The following is a 17024-nucleotide window of genomic DNA, read 5'->3' as shown; positions in this document are numbered from 1 at the left end:
CCAAACCGAAAATCGAACCAAATCGATCAAAAAACCGATACTTTTTCGTTTGGTTTGGTTTTGGTTTTGGTTTTGAATTTTAAGAACCGATCAAATTTGGTTTGGTTTTGGTTTTAATCAAAAAATAATGGAAAAAACCCGAACCAAGCCGACTATAGAAATAGTTATTTAATTTATTATTATATCTATATATGTGTGTATTTTTATATAAAGTTTCTAAAATGTTATGGTACATATTAGTCGTTTGTATTTTAAGTTTAGTTTTTTGCTATTACAATAATCTAATTCTTTGCCTTTACATTCTAGTTTGATTGGTAGTTTGCTTTTGATAAATACAAGAACTATTTCATGTTAAAAATAATTGATTTTTAATTGAGTACTTAAATTATTCATCACTTTTTTATTCAATTACCATCAATATATCATGGTAAATGATAGATTTCTCAAATAGAAATTGGTTTGATAGTGTTACGTTGAAAATGTAGCCGCCGAAATATATGTTTGGTAGTGTATGTCTCATATTTAAGAAAAAAACTTGATAAATAACCGAAAAATCAAAAAATCGATAAAAACCGACAAAAATCGAATCGCTAAAAAATCGACTTAATTGGTTTGTTTTGGTTCCAACATTTTAAGAACCGACTTACTTGGTTTGATTTTTTTTTTTAAGGGAAAAACCGATCCAAACCGAACCATGAACACCCCTAAGTACAATGCAACTTCAATTATCGGCAATCTATATTTGTAGCAACATTTTAAAAATAAGTATGTATAATTTCATCTAGTAACAATATCATCTGGCATGAATCTAGGGTTAACGTTATGCTCGGTACACTTAGTCTTAAATTCCCTAATTCTAGATTGTCTATTATTTCCTTGAATAACACCAATTGCTCTTCTAACATGAGTAATCTTAGTTGAAAATAAATCAAGGCCACTTTTAATAATTAAATTATAAACATGACATGCACACCTAACATGAAAATTTTCGTCAAGTGGTGGTTTCAAATGCAGTCTTAATATTGAAATAGCGGCAGTGTTGTTAGAAGTATTATCAAAAGACATACACAATACTTTCTTATTAAGATTATAAAATTCAACAACTTCGCAAATAGTAGTACTTATAAAAATAACAGTATGACTTTGATCTTCATCATATTTAAAAGCGATAATACATTTTTGCATACAATAATTATAATCTATCCAATGACATGTAATTGTCAAATAATTATTTCCATTAACAGCGTGGCCAATATCAGAAGTTAGAGAAACTCTACAAGGAAGGTGGTCAAACAAATAGTATGTATGTCTGATATTGTCCATGAAGTCTAAATATATAAGATCTATAAGTACTTCTAGGGATACCTTTAAATAAAGGATTATAAATCCTTTGAATATACATAATAAGATATGATGAAGAAGCAAAAGAAAAAAGGTAGACAACCCAAAGCAATCATTTTTGCTAACTCCTCACGATCCATCATTTTATCATATTTCATAAGTTTTAGAGTTCCTTGATTTTCATCTAAATCAGAGCCCCATTCTATAGGATGAGTAATTTTCATATGTCTACTAAGTGTCCCCCCCCTCCCCCCTAAACTTCCTCCAGTCTTATGTTTAAAATCATCTTTACAAATTTTGCATCTAACTCTATCAGAATTCTCTATTTCCTCAAAATATTTCCAAACTTTACTTCTCCTTCTCCGATTATTAGTCGGGCCCACAGGTGGTCTACTACTAGCGCCATGACCACCACCCCTTCTACCAACTCCAACACTACTAGGTGTAAGTGGTGTCTCGTCTTCAATTTCTAATTTATTATCTTCTATACCGAAATTGTCACGATCCAAAATCTAACTAGCCATGATGGCACCTAACCTCGCCCGCTAAGTAAGCCAAATAACAACAGTCTGATTCAATTAATATTTAACTGACTCTAATACACTCCCCAAGGACTGGTAGTACAAATCATGAGCTTCTAAGATTAGAATTTACAAAGCTGGTGTGAAATAAAAATACATAATCTGTCTAAAATATACATGAATAGATTTAAAATTCTCAAACTACCATGAACAAGAGGCAGCAATGACTGGAACACAGGTACATTTTTAGATATAGCTCTCACCATCCGCAGCTACATCAACATCCGAAATTTGCACGCAAGGTGTAGAAGTATAGTTTGAGTACAACCGACCACATGTACTCAATAAGTAACAAGACTAACCTTTGGGCTGAAAGTAGTGACGAGCTCAACAGGTGTAGTCCAATATAAAACTAACAATACAAAAATGTAGACATGCTTTCAAGTTCAATATTTAAGCTTAGTTCAAGTAAAATAGATCAATTCTGACTGATATGAGGAATATGACATCTCTATATCTACTGTCACGACCCAAAATCTATTAAGGCCATGATGGCGCCGGACACCACTGTCAGGCAAGCCAACCATAAGCAATTAACTTAATTACCTATTTTAGTATTGTTGAAATCAAAATTTCTTCAATGAAATAGTAAAGATAAAACTCATAGAGTAAATGATAAATATTTTTAGCAACTAAATTTTTAAACAATTCACAACCATTCCCAAAACCCGGTGTCACAAGTGCATGAGCATTTACTAGGGAATTAAAATAAAATACAACATCTATCCAGAATACAAATTAGATAGGAAAATATAATAACTCTGAAGGAGACTCCGTTAGCTGCGGATCGTAATATAGAATGCAACTCACCTATGTCCCCACAATTATTAACCACACCTCTATGCCCACAAGGCCTCTAGACATATATGTACCTGCACAATAAAATATGCAGCAATTGCAGTATGAGTACGAAAATAGCGTGTACCTAGTAAGTATCAAGCCTAATCTCGAAGCGGTAGAGACGAGATGGCCGACTTTGACACTCACTAAGGGTCATCAATAATAAATGGAATAAATTAAAATTATTCAAATCAGCATGATTCACAGAGTTAACAATTCCAATTTATCAAATAGTTTTACAAGTTGCAATTCAAATTATCAAATAGCTTTACAAGCTGCAATAAACTGTCCAAGTATCGTGAAATTATTATTATTATCAAGCACGATTTCTGCCGAGGTCATTCGGGCCGATCCAGAGTGTCGTGTACACTGCCGAGGGACGTGCGGCACGATCCATAGATGCATCTATCCTGTCGAGGCGTTCGGCCCGCTCCACAAGAAAGGAGGACATTTTCTTATGTACTTCCGGAAAGAGAGTATATTCATTATAAGATAAATTCGGGAGGATGAACAATTCCTTTTAACAATTAATTAATTTAAACAAAAAATTGAGCATGTGAAATTTCCATATTTTAATATTTTTATCTAATAATTCACAACATATATATAAATATACCAAATAATTTAATTAAGTAAAGACTACAATTTACACAAGTAATTCATGCTTTTGAGTCCTAAACTACCCAGACTTTAGCATTAATAGTAGCTACGCACGGACTCTCGTCACCTCGTGCGTACGTAGCCCCCACAATTAGCAATAATTAATTAATTAATTTAATCACCTATGGGGTAATTTCCCCCTCACAAGATTAGACAAGAGACTTACCACGTCTTGCTCCAATTTAATCCACTAGTAGGCCTTTTCCTCGATTATCCAACTTCGATTGGCTAGAATCTAACCAAAATAATTCGATACAATCACTAAAATTTATAGGAATCAATTCTATAAGAAAATACTACATTTTAAGTATTTTCCAATAAAATCCCGAAATTAATTAAAAATTCATCCGTGGGGCCCACATCTCGGTATCCGGCGAAAGTTACGAAATCTGACAACCCATTCAATTACGAGTCCAACCATATCAGTTTCACTCAAATACGACTCTGAATCGATTCTGAAATCTCAAAAATTCCTTTCTATGAGATTTCTAAAAATTTCCCAAATTTCAATCTCCAAACACCAGTTTATGGTGAAAACAATGATATACTTGTATATGTAGACCAAATCCGAGTTAGAATCACTTACCCCAATGTTTTTCCCTTGAAAATCTGTCAAAAGTCGCCTCTGCTCAAGCTCAAGTTCGTCAAAAATGGCAAATGGGACGAATGCCCTCTTTTATAAACTACCCAGGTAGCCTTCGGAATTGGGCCTTGATCGTGGCTTCGATCGTGGCCCTCGAGCCTGGTCTTCAGTCATTGCCTCGAGCTTGAGACTCGGTCATGGCCTCGATCATGGCCTCGAGCCTGGGACTTCGATCGTGACCCTCGATCTTGGGTCTTGATCCTGGCCCTCGAGCCTTGCCTTCGATCATGGCCCTCGAGCTGGACCTTCGATCGTGGCTTCGATACTGAGCCTCGTCCCTGGCTTCAACTCAGGCCGTCGACCCTGGGCTTGATATCTGGGCTTCGGTCATGGCCTCGATCTTGGGGTCGATCTTGGGCTCGATCACAACCCAGAATATCCAGCAGAAGGGAAAATTGCAGCAGCTTTTTAAGTCCAACTTTTGATTCGTTAACCATCCGAAACTCACCTGAGGCCTTCGGGACCTCAACCAAATATACCAACAAGTCCTAAAACATTATACGGACTTATTTGAAACCTCAAATCACCTATAACGACATTAAAACCATGAATTATGCTCAAATTCAAGCTTAATAAAACTTAGAATTTTCAACTTCTATATTTCGATGACAAAACCTATCAAATCAACTCCGATTGACAAATTTTGCACACAAGTCATAAATGACATAACAGAGTTATGAAAATTTTCAGAACTGGATTCTGACTCCGATATCAAAAAGTCAACTCCCGGTCAAACTTCCAAACTTAAATTTCTATTTTAGCCATTTCAAGCCTAATTTAACTACGGACTTCCAAATAAAATTTTGAACACGCTCCTAAGTCCAAAATCACCATGCGGAGCTGCTAGAATCGTCAAAATTCTATTCCGGGGTCGTTTTCTCAAAATGTTGACCGAAGTCAAACTTGCCCTTTTAAGGCTAGCTTAAGGAACCAAGTGTTCTGATTTCAACCCAAACACTTCCAAATCCCGAACCAACCATCCCCGCAAGTCATAAATTATTAAAAGCACATACGGGGAGTTTTATTTAGGGAACTGGGTTCTAAAAGTCAAAATGACCGGTTGGGTCATTACATTCTCTCCCACTTAAATATACGTTCGTCCTCGAATGTGCTAAGGAGTGTTCCGGAGTTATCCAAAATCACTGTTTAACACCTCGTGCACCTACCCGTGCTACCACACCCAGTTAAGCACATTAACTCGAGCCAATGTGAAGATTCCCCCCTTTATTTAGGCAAATAAGCCTTAGAGCCTAATTCTAACATCCAGAATTCTCCACCATGCGTGTTTCCAACCTATGAACACTGTCTCAATCACTACATGATGCACCAATACAGGATTGCATACTTTTGTTGAATTTAGACCATGCACCGCATCATTCACATGACCATAATAACATCCTTCGATAACAATAGCCAAAATTTCATGAATCTGATGTTCACAACACACCTCATGATACATATAAGTCCTATTCCAACTCTTGAAATGCTTCCACGATGGAAGAAATGTGTATAAATTCATAACCAACTGCCAAGTCAACCAATTATTGAGTTTCTCCTTCTGACAAGAACCATTGCCTCATTATGAACCAAATACCTATATTTTCTCTTTATTATACTTCATATAATCCGATTGCACTGATCTCGGATCCAATAATCTCGTCTCACCCAGTATAAGTTGCTCAGGCAACAAGCCACCTCAGACTCGATCAAAAAGCCCCATATGATGCCACAATGAGCTAATAAGCTATGGGATCGATTGCGATACATAAGAAAAACGAACTCTGGAAAGGATTACTCAACCCACGTGACTAATTAAACAACTGAAAAGGTGTCATGAACCTTCCTCAGAAAATGGGACACAAAACACACAAAATAGAATATAGGGGACTGTACTCATTATCACATTGTTGCGGCGTGCAACCCGATCCAAATAACATACCTGTGGCTGCGTGCCACCCAATCCGCATAAAAAAAAGAATCTATAATGAAATACTTACCGAGCTAGAATGCTCATTACCTACAAAATATCCGAATATCGGACACAAGCACGCTAAATGCATAATACCATCCTTGGAAGGAGCGACAACGCCATACGCTACAAAACTCAACCACAACTAAGGTGCGATATATGATTTGAATCTCGAGAGCCATCCTGCTCACATAACACCATCGCTACGCGGAACTTCAACACATAAGAAATTTATCAAGCTGTTTCACAACTCACACGACACAATATATTATTACATGAAATAGCCGACGACGAAATGACATCCAACATCCAAATACTCCTCCATAAGGAGCGCTATGCTGAATGAACACATCCGGCCTGATATAGAGTCCATATTCATATTTAAATCCATCCACAGACCTCAAGCCGATTCTGATCGCACCATACTAGGCTAATAACCCTTCAAGGATCCAAAATGACCTTTTTCCCATAACACACAAGAACAACCATCATAACCGGAACAAACTTCTGTAGTCCACAACCAAATGAACCGAGCGCCCTTCAGGCATAAATCCTCGAATTAGCGATATCGCAACAATCTTCATACTTGGTTCCAATCTTCACTCAATTAAGTGACTACATGCCACTCTTACACAATATTTCCGTGAGACACGCTCCCACGACCTTCCTCACTAGGGAACAAGTCTACACACCATGCTACCGGTTACTCTAATGTTGTAAGCATATCAAGAATCCACAAATCAATACACAAGGTCTCTTACACCTGACATCGACCTTAGGTGATGCCAAAAACAATACCATCTTACTTTAAACATCTAAATCCTTTTCCTTCTCATCCGAGCTTATGACATCCTTGTCAACACCGAACCGAAATCTTGAATCCTCAACTTTCGAATTCCATGCCACTTAGTGCACTAAATCACGCAATGTGTAGGAGTACAAGAATTCCATCATAACTCCCGAACCACTAATAGGGTAAACACTTCATCATATAGAAACCTTCTACTTAACTCATTTCAAGAGAACCATTGCAACACGTGACTGAATTCCCATATCCGCAAAAAATACCGGCCTCAAGTAGTGGTCTAAACCACTATAACTCTTCTAGGATCCCTCTACACATAACGTGCCATAATACTTGAATTCCTCCAAATAAAATCAATTACGGCGGTCGCCAAGCCTCGCACGTACTGCCACAAATTACATGCATAACTCTTATACGCTGAAGGAACTGATCATTGCCACCATCATGCCGATTCAACCATTATTAGCCGACCCGTCTTTTTCTCAATTTATTCTCAACTTGCCTTAGAAATAATAAAAACTCCATTCATTACATCACGAACTCAAATCCGCACTCATCCCAAGTGACCTTATTTCACGAGACAACGCTGTTTCAAAACCCATGAATCATCTCCTACTCTTCCTTGAGCACACTTTTACATCTTCAACCGGTACACATTCTGATACTTCTTTTATGAATCCGAAGTTATTTTCTTCCGTTTCTCTAATGCTACACTAAAACCGGAAGATAACACAGAGTACTCTGAGCCCCGTTTAATAATCTGCTGCAAAAGCATGATACTCAACCATACTACGGACTCGAGATCCTTAAGCACCGTACTTTAAATGTTTTGAACCCTCTAAGACCGTTATCGAGAGTCACTTGCTCTGACTTATTCCCAAACATGATCAACTCCAAGGCCCTGCTAGCACATGGACACTTTCTCAAGGAAACACCCGGCTGTCTCACTTTCCCTGTGCATTACATCTACACAAAGCATAAACTCTGAGTCTTCCAAAAACCTGAATATGAATCGATAAGGCCAAATATGGCACACATTCCCCAAATCCTTTGCTTAAATTACCGTTGATGTTTTCTTCCCTTAGTTGCAATGACCCACCAATACATCGATAACCAGGAACCTCACAAATAGACAACCATACAATCCAATTATAGATGGTGGGACTCTCCCACTTAGCTTAAAGCTACAATTACATAACTCTGGAATCCATCGAGATTCTTTCTTCATCGTTGACATGATCCTGCACACGCAACTTGCCAAATTTCTCGAAATCCTTCTATTAATCTTTAATAAACACTCCGAACCACTAGCCACATTTACATATTAAATCTCTTACCGGGTAGCTAGTAGAATTCTTCGCAGAAGCTTCATCAACACCACGCGACCGCTAACCTGCTCACAGGAAATAGCCCGCCTATGGAAATTACATGCTGACATATTCCAGCGTCGCTGCAACGGGTGCAATTACTACGAAATCAGTAGATCATCCTGGGTCCGAGCTCATTCACCAGTTGCACCAGTTCGTTCACTCCTCATGGACATCAACTAAAAGTGAGACAATACATTCCAATCCAAAGTCATGTTGTATCCTTCTTCATATCAAGCAACTCCCTCCTGTTGTATCCAATCTCCCTCGATATAGCAACTAATATTACAACTTAAGTCCGTAGACCTAGTCATTGTCTATTCTACATCCCAAATCACTCCAAACTTTCCTCAAGATGTGTAACCATCCTACCACGTAACCCATATGCTACCTTGCCACTCTCCCACTTTGGTTAACCATCTCCTTTAAGCAACTACTCGACTTCTATTTTCTTACACTTGGCCTTCTCGGAACCTAACCACCATAAGAGACCTTCCACGTGTCCTTCCTCATCCTTCGCTGCCCAGCTGTTGCCTTAACTAAAAATCCATCTCTGTAGTATTTGAACCAATAGGTCGTTGCCAGATTTAAACCTTTCCAAGGATCATCTTTCTCGAGCCATCAATACTAGGAACACTGCTTCAATCTTGAACCACTACCCACCGCGATCTCTAACAACTGCTTCCCCTATACCAATTCCTAACACCCCGCCGTGAAGGCTAGTTGAAGAAAACTATAACACCGGTAAACCTTAATGCATTTAACAAGGCGATGACACCACATCAAAATTGAGAACTCTACCACGCTTGAATATATCATGCTTTGTTACTCCATCAACCCCGAACCTGAACATTCATAGTTCGATTTCCTTTTCTCTGCTGGAAATAAAACATGAAACCTCTGAATCATGTACTGGGAAAAATATTCTTTCAAGTCGTTTACTGCCCTGACACATAGAAAGGCTGTAATGACCTGGCCGGTCATTTCGAGAGTTATAACCCCATTTTCCCCATTCCTACTTCTTTTTGTGTTATTCATCTATATTATGTTATATCAGGTTAGTTGGTTCGAGTCCGGAAGGAGCTCGGAGTGAAATGAGACATTTAGTCTCATAATTGAAAATTTTAAGTTAAAAAAATGGACCGGATATGGACCTATGTGTAAACGACCTCGGATTTGAATTTTGATAATTCCAATAGCTCCGTATGGTGATTTTGGGCTTAGGAACGTGTCCGGAATATTATTTGAGAAATTTGACCGGGGGGTTGACTTTTTGATATCGGGGTCGTAATCTGATTTTGAAAATTGAAATACCTCTGTTATGTTATTTAGGACTTATGTGCAAAATTTGAGGTCAATCGGACGTGATTTGATAGGTTCCGGAGTTGTTTGTAGAAATTAGAAATTTCAAAGTTCATTAGGCTTGAATTGGGGCGTAATTCATGATTTTAGCGTTGTTTGAGGTGATTTAAGGATTCGACTAAGTTCGTATGATGTTTTAGGACTTGTTGGTATATTTGGTTGAGTTCCCGAGGGCCTCGGGTGAGTTTCGGATGGTTAACGGATCAAAAATTGAACTACAACAGCTGCTGCAACTTCCTTCTGTTGGAAATTTCTTCTGCTAGATTCGAGCCCAAAAATCTCTTAGAATCGAGCCCAGAGTCGAGGGCCATGATCGAAGCCATGATCGAGCCCAGAGTCGAGGGCCACGATTGAAGCCATGATCGAGCCCAGAGTCGAGGGCCACGATCGAAGCCATGATCGAGCCCATGGTCGAGGGCCACGATCGAAGCCATGATCGAGCCCAGAGTCGAGGGCCAAGATTGAAGCCATAATCGAGCCCAGGGTCGAGGGTCACGGTCGAAGGCCGGGTCGAAGACATGATCGAAGGCCTAGGATCGAGAACCATGATCGAAGGCCTAGGATAGAGAACCAAGATCGAAGGCCAAGATCGAGGCAGAGCCGAGGTTGTCTGGGCAGAATTATAAAAATAGGGACTTCGTCCCATTTGCCATTTTTGACAAATTGGAGCTTGAGGAGAGGCGATTTTTGATATATTTTCAAGGAAAACTTGAGGTAAGTCCCTAGTGATCATTTATACTCCATAATATTGAATTATCATCGAATAATCCGACTAGATTACATGATTTTGAGGTGTAAATCAGAGATTGGAACTTAGAAATTTGGAAATAAGATTTGTAGATTTGAGGGCCCCAAAGGCGATTTTTGAGCCAATTTCGGGTTTTGGTCTAATTTTGAAACTTTTCTTATGGAATTCATTCCATTAGCATATATTGATGGTATTATACTGATTGTGAATAGATTTGGAGCATTTGGAGGCCGAGTCCAGAGGCAAGATCATTGCGGGTTACAGATTTGACCGGTTTGAGGTAAGTAACGATTGTAAATCTAGTCCTGAGGGTATGAAACCCCGGATTTTGTATCATTCTACTATTTTTAGTGACGCACATGCTAGGTGACGGGTGTGTGGGCGTGCACTACTGGGGATTTGTGACTTGGTCCGTCCCGTAGCAACTGTAAAGTTGCATACTTTGTTGAAACCATTTGATACTTATATATTTTCGAAATAATTTCTGTAAATTGGGCTGAATGTCATGTTTGGGCCTTGCGCCAATGCTGTTTGGACCCTTAGGGGCTATTTCTTACCATCCTCTCATTGTTTTTCGATTAAAAATCTATACTCAGTCATTATTATACTTGTTTACCACATAACTCAGTTTTATGACTCTATTTTGATGCATATAAATGTTTTGGGCCGAATCCCCTGTTTTATTGAAATGCCCGAGAGGCTTGAGTTACTTATGACTAAGTGAGGCCGAGGGCCTGATTTGTGAGGATGAGTGTGGATCGGGGCTGCCCGCCTGCAGCATACTTATGACTGAGTGAGGCTGAGGTCCTGATTGGTGAGGATGAGTGTGGATCGGGGCTACCCCGCCTGCAGCATATTTTATTATTATCGCACGTGAGTTGTCCGTGCTGATTATAGCACTTGGGCTGAAGGAGTCCCTCCGGAGTGTGTACACACCCCCAGTGAGCACAGGTACCTATTGAGTGCGAGTGCCGAGTGCTGAGTGACTGGGAGACATGAGTGATTGTGAGGTATGCCCGAGTGGCAAGAGTGATTGTGAGGTATGCCCGAGTGGCACGAGTGACTGGGAGGTTTGCCCGAGGGGATGTATATGAGTGATGTTTTGCCCGAGGGGCTGTTTATGATTTCATCATTTTTGCTCACTTTGGCATTGAGCCTTCGTTTGAAAAACTGTTGGAAAAATATCTTTAAATGATTTTTACTGGAACTGGGTTTAAACGAAATGTTTGATTCAAATCCTGATTTTAAAAGCATGTGGTATTTTACTGAGATTTCCTGATATGAACGTTATATGCTTTATTGCTCGTCACTACTGCTCAGTCTTTATTTATTGTTGTTACTTACTGAGTTGGCGTGCTCACGTTACTCCATGCACCTTGTGTGCAGATTCAGGTATAGCTGGACACGGTAGCAGTTATTGAGTGTTCTGGTTGCAGATTTTCTTGGAGATAGAAAGGTAGCTGTTTGGCGATCGCAGCCCCTGCTCTTCTCCCTCTTATCTTCCTCTAGTTGTATTTAGCTATTTTCCAGGCTGAGTTAGCCTTGATATTGTTAGAAAGATTATAGCAGATGCTCATGACTAGTGACACCCCGATGTCGGACTTTTCTTTTTCGCACTTATGTTTTTCTTTGATTTGAACTCTTTAAATGGAGGTTTTATGTTAAATAACCTTGAAATTATCTTTAAAATGAAAATATCATTTTGTTTTGAAAATGAGTCGGCTTTCCTAGTTCCACGATAGGCGCCATCATGACAGGGGTTAGTTTTGGGTCGTGACACAGGCATTCTACCATTTCATAAAAATTGTGCGATAACAACGCACGAATCGTCATAACAATCAATGCCAAATCTCAAAACCTTAGGTAGTACTGATACTGAACTAAAACGATAGAGCGGCCTTCCGCAAGGCGACGACAATAGCCCAATTAATTATGCAGGGAGAAGTATCCTGCACTATATCTGTAGTACCATTAAAAATTTTCTCGATCCCCAATTTATAACAAGCGCTTCACGTCGCATAAGATTGAATAGGAAGGAAATGTAGGCATAAGCCTCAAGGAATCGAATCACACGATGAGGAATCAAAAAAAGAAGTATTCATAACAGCCCTGTAGACTCTATTAGACTTGCTCATGACTCGTGAGACCTAAGTAAACCTAGTGCTCTGATACTATGTTGTCACGACCCAAAATCCATTAAGGCCATGATGGCGCCGGACACCACAGTCAGGCAAACCAACCATAAGCAATTAACTTAATTACCCATTTTAGTATTATTGAAATCAAAATTTCTTCAATGAAATAGTAAAGATAAAACTCATAGAGTAAATGATAAATATTTTTAGCAACTAAATTTTTAAACAATTCACAACCATTCCCAAAACCCGGTGTCACAAGTACATGAGCATTTACTAGGGAATTAAAATAAAATACAACATCTATCCAGAATACAAATTAGACAGGAAAATATAATAACTCTGAAGGAGACTCTGTTAGTTGCGGATCGTAATATAGAATACAGTTCACCTATGTCCCCACAATTATTAACCATACCTCTACGCCCACAAGACCGCTAGACATATATGTACCTACACAATAAAATGTGCAGCAAGTGTAGTATGAGTACGAAAATAACGTGTACCTAGTAAGTATCAAGCCTAATCTCGAAGTGGTAGAGACGAGATGGCCGACTTTGACACTCACTAAGGGTCATCAATAATAAATGGAATAAATTAAAATTATTCAAACCAGCATGATTCACAGAGTTAACAATAATTTTATTCAATTAGCAGAAATAATAAAAATACTTCAAATGCAACAATTTCCAATCTATTAATTAAATCCTTCAATTTTATTAAATCTTCCAATTTATCAAATAGTTTTACAAGCTTTAATTGAATTTAAATAAATTTCCAATTTATCAAATAGCTTTACAAGCTGCAATAAACTGTCCAAGTATCGTAAAATTATTATTATTATCAAGCACGATTTATGCCAATGTCGTTCGGCCCGATCCAGAGTGTCGTGTATACTGCCGAGGGACGTGCGGCACGATCCATAGATGCATATATCCTACCGAGGCGTTCGGCCCGCTCCACAAGAAAGGAGGACATTGTCTTATGTACCTCTGGAAAGAGAGTATATTCATCATAAGATAAATTCGGGAGGATGAACAATTCTTTTTAATAATTAATTAATTTAAACAGAAAATTGAGCATGTGAGATTTCCATCTTTTAATATTTTTATCTAATAATTCAAAAACATATATATATAAATTTAACAAATAATTTAATTAAGTAAAGACTACAATTTACACAAGCAATTCATGCTTTTGAGTCCTAAACTATCCGGACTTTATCATTAATAGTAGCTACGCACGGACTCTCGTCACCTCGTATGTACGTAGACCCCACAATTAGCAACAATTAATTAATTTAATCACCTATGGAATAATTTCCCCCTCACAAGATTAGACAAGAGACTTACCTCGTCTTGCTCCAATTGAATCCACTAGTAGGCCTTTTTCTCGATTATCCAACTTCGATTAGCTCGAATCTAACCAAAATAATTCGATAAAATTACTAAAATTTATAGGAATCAATTCTATAAGAAAATACTACACTTTCAATAAAATCCCAAAATTAATTAAAAATTTATCCGTGGGGCCCACGTCTCGGAATCTGGCGAAAGTTATGAAATCCGACAACCCATTCAATTACGAGTCCAACCATATCAGTTTCACTCAAATACGACTTTGAATCGATTCCGAAATCTCAAAAATTCGTTTCTATGAGATTTCTAAAAATTTCCCAAATTTCAATCTCCAAACACTAATTTATGGTGAAAATAATGATATACTTGTATATGTAGACCAAATCCGAGTTAGAATCACTTACCCCAATATTTTTCCCTTGAAAATCTGTCAAAAGTCGCCTCTGCTCAAGCTCAAGTTCGTCAAAAATGGCAAATGGAACGAATTCCCTCTTTTATAAACTGCCCAGGCAGCCTTTGGAATTGGGCCTCGATCGTGGCCCTCGAGCCTGGGCTTCGGACATGTCCTTGAGCTTGGGACCCCCCTCGAGCCTTGCCTTCGATCATGGCCCTCGAGCTGGACCTTCGATCGTGGCTTCGATACTGATCCTCGTCCTTGGCTTCGACTCAGGCCGTCGACCCTGGGCTCGATATCTGGGCTTCGGTCATGGACTCGATCATAACCCAGAATATCCAGCAGAAGGGAAAATTGCAGCAGCTTTTTAAGTCCAACTTTTGATTTGTTAACCATCTGAAACTCACCTAAGGCCCTCGAGACCTCAACCAAATATACCAACAAGTCCTAAAATATCATACGGACTTATTTGAAACCTGAAATCACCTAAAACGATGCTAAAACCACGAATTATGCTCCAATTCAAGCTTAATAAAACTTAGAATTTCCAACTTCTACATTTCGATGTCGAAACCTATCAAATCAACTCCGATTGACCTCAAATTTTGTACACAAGTCATAAATGACATAACGGAGCTATGAAAATTTTCAGAACTGGATTTCGACTGCGATATCAAAAAGTCAACTCCCCGGTCAAACTTCCAAATTTAAATTCCTATTTTAGCCATTTCAAGCCTAATTTAACTATAGACTTCCAAATACAATTTCGAACATGCTCCTAAGTCTAAAATTTCCATACGGAACTGCTGGAATCGTCAAAATTCTATTCCGAGGTCGTTTTCTCAAAATGTTGACCGAAGTCAAACTTGCCCTTTTAAGGCTAACTTAAGGAACCATGTGTTCCGATTTCAACCCAAACACTTCCAAATCCCGAACCAACCATCCCTGCAAGTCATAAATCATTAAAATCACATGCGAGGAGTTTTATTTAGGGGAACGGGGTTCTAAAAGTCAAAACGACCGGTTGGGTCGTTACATCTACATGCCAATATACATACTGTATGTGATGCACTTCAGTGGAAACCTCGTATACTCAAATCTCAAAATACTCAATCACTCAGTACTGTATATAGACAATCCAGTACAGGGAAGATCCATCCCATATATATGTACACATCGACTGGCAGTCAGTCACTCAATACTGTATAAGGCCAATCCAGCCTAGAGGTAAATTTATCGCCAAATGTAAATGACTCGGACAAGATTCATGTCGAGGGAAATTCATCATAATTATAAATAAATAAGGCAAGTACATACCCTGGGAAGTCCATCCCGAATATATATAAATAAGGCAAGTCCATGCCCTCGGAAGTCCATCCCGAATATAAATCATCTACGCTCACTGTGGGGGGTGCAGACTCCAGAGGGGCTCCTTCAGCCCAAGCGTGATATAAAGCCGATATGGCCTACTACAGGCGGGCAGCCCCAATCCATATAATAATAAAGCCTATATGGTCTGTTGCAGGCGGGCAACCCCGATCCATATAATAATAAAGTCGATATAGCCTGCTGTAGGCAGGCAACCCCGATCCATATAATAATAAATATAAAGACAATATGGCATACTGCAGTGCACAACTCGATCCTATAAATATCCTCACAATGGATGAATATGACTGAGTATGAAATGTACATTTTAAAACGATTAATTCAACAGCAACACGACTCTATGGGTCCCAAAATATCGACACGTAGGCTAAACATGATCTTTAATACGAGTCTCAGCTCAATTTCTCTAGCACGTGTAGGATATGCGAATAATAACATGATTCTTTAGTTTTTACAACTCCACAAAATTTATTCAAGTCACCATTTCTATGGTGCACGTGTAACAACCCAACCGGTCATTTTGCCTTCTAGAACCCCGTTCCCCTAAATAAGACTCCCCGCATGTGCTTTTACTATTTTATGACTTGCGGAGATGGTTAGTTTGGGATTTGGAAGGGTTCGGGTTGAAATCGGAACACTTGGTTCCTTAGTTGGCTTTAAAAAGGCTAAGTTTGACTTCGGTCAATATTTTGTAAAAATGACCACGGAATCGGGATTTGACGGTTCCAATAGATTTGTATGATGATTTTGGACTTGAGCGTATGTTCAAATCGGGTTTTGGACAACTCGGGAGCGTTTCGGCACTTAATAGTGAAAGTTAGCTATTTGGAGGTCTTAAGGTTCTTTAAATTTGGTTTGGAGTAGGTTTTGGAGTAATCGAGGTCTGTTTGAAATTCTGATTCTAGGAATAGTTCCGTATGGTGATTTAAGACTTGCACGCAAAATTTGGTGTCATTCCGAGTAGTTTAAGTATGTTTCAGCACGTTCGGAGTAAGTTTGAAGAATTTGAAATTCTAAGTTGAATCAATTTGGTTTGAGGTATGATTCTTAGTTCTTATGTTGTTTTACGTATTCTGAGAGTTCGAGCGAGTCTGTTTTATGATTTCAAACTTGTTGGTTTGTTCGGGCAGGGCCCCGGGGACCTCAGGTGTTAACCGAATGAGGTTCAGACCAAGTTTGGACTTGGGAGGAACAGCTAAAGCTTCCAGCTTCTGGTATAACCGCACCTGCGCATGGGCAGCCACAGGTGCGAGCCACGAGTCACAGGTGCGAAGAAGGGAAGGCAGGACAGCAACCGCAGGTGCGGAACTTTTGGGCTTTTTATCTATTGCAACACCTTTGACCAAATTAACTCAGAAGGGTGCTCCGTTCCGATGGTCCGATGATTGTGAGGTGAGCTTTCAGAAGCTCAAAACAGCATTGACTACAACAC

This window comes from Nicotiana tomentosiformis, chromosome 2 (genome assembly GCF_000390325.3).
Source record: "Nicotiana tomentosiformis chromosome 2, ASM39032v3, whole genome shotgun sequence".
NCBI classification, from domain to species: domain Eukaryota; kingdom Viridiplantae; phylum Streptophyta; class Magnoliopsida; order Solanales; family Solanaceae; genus Nicotiana; species Nicotiana tomentosiformis.
Note: the sequence above shows the minus strand (reverse complement) of the source record.